At 33.8% G+C, this 5,468-nt stretch overlaps 1 long non-coding RNA gene across 2 annotated transcripts; it reads left to right on the top strand.

The window, feature by feature from the left end:
• Positions 1 to 1,137: 1,137 nt before the first annotated feature.
• LOC140011491 (uncharacterized) lies at positions 1,138 to 3,848 on the top strand. 2 transcript variants are annotated; one of them, XR_011818672.1, is made up of 4 exons: positions 1,138 to 1,398; positions 1,512 to 1,652; positions 1,756 to 1,836; positions 3,465 to 3,848. It is a non-coding gene; the product is annotated as an uncharacterized lncRNA (long non-coding RNA). The 2 variants fall into 2 exon arrangements; XR_011818671.1 differs by lacking the exon at positions 3,465 to 3,848 and adding an exon at positions 2,254 to 2,418.
• Positions 3,849 to 5,468: the final 1,620 nt, after the last annotated feature.

Genomic DNA, 5,468 nt, shown 5'->3' with positions numbered 1-5,468 from the left:
CTGCGGATGCACTAGCTACACTTGTCAATAGGTGTTAAACAAAAGTGAAGATGAACTGATTGAAAGAGTTTATGAAGCTCAGCAACATCTTTATCCAACCAAGATTTCTATGGATGGAACCATCATGGAATGGGTTTGTTATCCTCTTAATCACTTATTTTTTTGGAAGATTTCCCAAGATTATGCTGAAAGGATAAACAAGTGGCTAGACTGGTTTCATTTTGGCAAAAAGAACATATTGAATCTGTTCAATTATCATTTCCATGACAGGCACAGGACTTCCAGGATCCTCAGGTTCATCATAGGAATCTGTCACACTTATTTGGTTTGCTCCCTGGTCATACAATAACTCTTGAAAAAACTCCTGACCTCTGCAAAGAAGCGGAAAAAACAGTACAGAAAAGAGGTTTGTTTTGAGACTTCTTCAGAAGATGTAGTGAAATCACAATCCTGTTTTCTCAATTTAGATGAGTAACAAAACTTAACACTGATCTTATCGTTTCTACACACCGTTACTTATACTAGATGAATACTGAAATCACCGCAATTCTTCCTCTTTGGAGAATACCTCTAATTGAAACTTTTGGTAGGAGAATTGTTAAATGTCTTTTGTGACTTCTCTGGATTAACAGGTTTAAGGTTAGAAAACAAAAGACTTCGATCGGATATATATATATATGAATTCTTCACAGGCTTTATTTCCTATAAAGAATTCAAAAAAGAAAAAGAAAAAGAAAGCGTTGGATCATTCGGCTATTTCTTCTGACAGATGAACCTTAGTATGCGTTACTCTTAACTGTACTGTAGAAAAAATGTTACAGAAGTGCATCTTCCTGTATATGCTTGTGAAGCACTGGGCAGAAGGATTGTATAAAATCTGCTGAGGGTATGTTTGGTTCCCCATAGAATTGGGGTTTAGAATTGGAATTGGGGCTCCAATTCCAATTCTGTTGTTTGGATTCTGCTTCACTTAAAGAATTAGAATTCAATTTGAATTCTATGGGGGTCCAATTCCATGAATTGAATTCTTTACTGGACCAAAAGAATTCTAATTCCAATTCCACAACTAAACTCTAAGAAATGGATATACACGCGGATCTAACATGGGTAAAAAATTAAAAGCGGGTCAAATATACAAGCATCCCTCTCTCCTATTCTAATTCACCATTTTTTCTCACCCGCAAGTGTTCCTGCTCTCCACCATCGCTTCTACCTCCGCCCTAACATTTTGCCGCTTCCACCATCGTTTCCCCTATCGCTCTTTGTTTCTGCCATCCCTCTTCCCTTCGCCTCTCCTGCCACGCATCCACCTATCACCTTGCCAATCGCAAGACTAATCTGAGTGCTCTCTCCTTACCCCTACCTAATTTTCTCGAATTGGGTTCTTCAGTGTTGAAGGTAATATCTCCTAAGAATTTGCACTGAAATTTGACGTTTTCTTACAAAGCACTGCCTAACCCTTGAGTGCCAGATATTAATTCTAGTAATGGTTCTTGACTTTGGTTTTACAGCCCAGCAATGGCTCAGAACCTACAGTTGGAAAGACCCTTGTTAAGGACGGAGGTCTATTTTTTATAGAAACTTGGTACTGGATTGGTGTATGAGCAGCATGTTCAATCTTCTTTTTATTGAAGTATTGACATTTTTAAAGCGTAAGCCCTACGTACAACCTTGTTATCATGCAATTTTTGTTCCTAATATACTATATAGTAAAGAAGTCCATGTCTTAATTTTGTGGTGTCAACTTAATGTCAGCTCTAGGAGATAATAAAGCTGTTATTCTTGAGGATGATGAGCAAAACAAGGATAGACGGCAAGTTGCATCACATCCTGGAGGTTTGTGGTCTATTCAACTCCAGCTTTTTGCATATGCAACTCAAAGATAAATACTCTGTATCCCTTGATAAAATAAGTTCAGACTTTAGACAAGGTTTGAAACGTGATATATACATTTTCCCAAAATTCAATATAAAGTTTAGTACTCAATTAGCGCTTAAATTTAATGGATTCTAAAAGTACAAAAGGAGGAAGAAATAAAGAATCTAAAATGCACAAAAGGAGGGGGGAAATGGAGAAAGAAAGAATCTACCGACAGAAAGAAAATGGAGTAAAGAAAATTGAGGTTATTGACATTCAACAAGGGAACTTATTTCATCCTAAAGCTGCATTCCGGTGATTTAATTACTACTTCTGCTGAAGTCTTTAGTAGTGGATGCAATTTTAGTCAAGTTAATGAACTTGTATTTGTCACAGTTGATGGATTCAAATAAGCTGTGGTGTGATTGTTCTCAACAAGACCACAATTTCTTCTTTGCATACTCACCACATGCACATGATTACTTTTGGGCATAACTTTTAACAACAATCAACTAACATATAAAAGGGAATTAGTCAATTGATTATGGAATCAAGTTGATTGCTGACACATTTTCCTTTTCTATGATAAAGTTTAAAATCATTACTCTCTAACTTATGTTAACAATATGGTGGTTTAATATGATGGCCACAGTCAATTGCTTAAAAGTTTCAGATTTTTATTCTTGTTCACACATATCTAGTATGGCTAAATCTAAATCCTCATTTCTAAGTAATTTTGTGTGGTAAACAGAAAGGTTTAACAATATAGATGGGCTAAAATATCTTTGACTCAAGTTGATCGTTGACTCAACTAAGCAAAGAATTAACTCTGTTCTATGTATCCTAGCTGTGAGATCTACAACTTCAGCAAATTGAATCTGGTCAACTTAAAGCACCTTAGCACTTTCTACCGTGATTGTAGGACTAACATGTTTTGTTTAAGAATAGCCTCCAAAAGCTTGGCCGTTAGTCGAACCAGTTTATCTGCTCTTAATGTAGTTTTTCAAGCAGGGATCAACAATTACATGCTTTAATTTTCTTTTAACAAAAAAGAAAGATTTTAATCTTTGAGCCATAAGTGATTTAATCACATGTTAGTGCATTACTAATTCAATTAGTGACCTCTGGTTTTAGTTTTTTGATGCCACAACATAGTTATTATATTAAAAAAAGAGCCCTTATGATAAATATCACCTAACACATATATTTTGACACAATATGTCTTAATTGTAGGCGCACCACTAACTTTATTAAGTATGCTACAAGTGAGTAATATTATAAACTAGAAATTGATGATGATCAGTCAATAAGTCTATAACATGAATCTTATTGTTAGTCACCGTTTACTTACTATCTATGATAACTATCCCATTGTGTTTAAATTGATCTATAGCTAAAGCTAAGTTGTGCTGAAACTAGTTAGAATGATTATGGACCTCTAATATAATTTCATGTGGACACAACAATAACCTACTTATTTCTATACTATTAGTCTTTTCTTGTGTGGCTTGAAAATCATCTTATACATGTAATTATCACTAATTACTAGTTTATAAACCGATCAACTTATCAACATAAACCCTGATCTTGTTGGTATCAATTTGCAGGAACCAGTCATGTACTAAAAGCAGCTTCAAATTGGTTTTTGTTTTCTTGGTGATCAACAGAGTTTGTGTAGAGCAACTTCGACTCAATAATTGTTTTACTGTTTTATGTACAAATTTAAGAGAGCATTGTGGGTTGAGGGATACTAGAGGGATACTAGAAATATTATTGTTGAAGTAGTTGCAATGCTGCTCTATGTTTTGCTCACAACTTTAAGAATCACACTGTCAATTTTAATTTCATAAGATCAGGTGAGGCAGTTAGTCAATACTTTAATATAGTTCTACGTGCTATCATAAAATTAGGGAGTCACTACCTTATCCAGATCCATTAATTGTTCCCAAGGGTATGTGACAATTAGATATCGAGTGTTTTTTTTCCTTTTAACTATAAATGAGTAACAATTTGTTGTCCAACATTACAAGCAAAGTACTTTCTTGTTGATGCGGGTTATGCAAGTAGCCCTGGTTTCTTAGCTCCATATAGGGGAGTTGGATATCATCTTAGTGAGTGGTCTGCTAATGGGAACAAGTCTCAAAATTTTAAACAGTTATTCAACCTTTGACATTCAATTGCTCAAAATGTGATTGAAAGGACATTTGGTTTGTTCAAGAAGCGATGGACCATTTTGAGAGATGTATCGTTTTTTTTATGTTAAGACTCCTGTCATGATAATTAGTGCTCAGCAAGTTGTGAGAATATATGATCTTCAGCATTCTTTGCAAAGGTCGAAGAAGCTCTCTTGCAGGGACTGGAGCAACTTCACTTGTGCAACCATGAACCATGTGATTAATATCAGATTATTTCACTGGATTTACATATGGGTTTATGCACGCATAATATCTGTTTATGCATGTGGATTTGTGTATGTTTGGCAGCACACCTTTCCACTGATAATTTTCTCTTTAAAAATCAACGAATTGCACAAGATGAGATATTTATGGTTTGTTGGTAATAAGTGATGCAGGTTTTTGTTCAAAACTGTTCTTGAAGTTTTGGGTCAAACGTGTCTGCATGAAAAGGCATGTTAATGTGGTCTTGTTAAGAGATACTTTAGACTTCATAGTTTCTTGTTTTTATTTTGTGAATAGTTACTTTCTTGTTCATCATTGTCCAGAAGCTTTACTTACATGCACAATGAACTTTATCTTGTTGTCTTACATACTCCAATTAGTTTTTTATCTAATATAATTTAATTAAGAATAAAGGAAACAAGAGTAATACCATATTTTTTTTTTGTAGAAAAGGAACTAATTGGTTTTTTTCTTTAAAGCTTTAATAACAATTGGTTAAATGCAAGAAAAAATAAATTATTAAAGGCATTAATTGATTTTTTCCTTGAAACTTTAGTAACAATTAGCTAAATGTTTAAAAAATTATTCCATACGAAAAAGAAAAAAAGAAAATTTTTATGTAAGCAAATGTTAGATGGAAACAATTCTAATTCTTAATGAATTCTTCTCGCATTCAAACAAAGAATTTGGAATTCCAAATGAATTTTATATCAATTCTATGCATTTCCCAAACAAAAGAATTCCAATGTTTTGGAATTCCAATTCCTAGAATTCTAATTCTATAGAATTTTAATTCCAATTCAATTCCAATTCTGTAGAACCAAACATAGTGGTATTGAAGAATATTGCAGGCGCAGCTATGATTTCAAAAATATCAAATATTCAATGGCAAGAACATTAGGCACAGAGTAGGATAGATAATGTTGGACTAATTAGTTCTTGACTATTCTTGCCACTGCAATCATGAAATTGTAGAATCAAATTCAACAAGGCATTGGAAACTTAAAAAGTTGCTTTAAGAAACATAAATAGTATTACACATGAATTTTATTCAACAGATACAAATAGTAACGTAGTAGCATTACAAACCTAAAGAGTGGAATCCCAATCTGTTTTCTCTCTTTCAAATCTACCAAGGTTGAAAAGACATGACTGATTCACCTCTTCAACATGCAACTGAGATGGAATTGATTCTCCCAAAGATCTAAGCAC

This window comes from Coffea arabica, chromosome 7e (genome assembly GCF_036785885.1).
Source record: "Coffea arabica cultivar ET-39 chromosome 7e, Coffea Arabica ET-39 HiFi, whole genome shotgun sequence".
Taxonomy (NCBI): Eukaryota; Viridiplantae; Streptophyta; class Magnoliopsida; order Gentianales; family Rubiaceae; genus Coffea; species Coffea arabica.
This window is presented reverse-complemented; position numbering and strand designations above follow the sequence as displayed.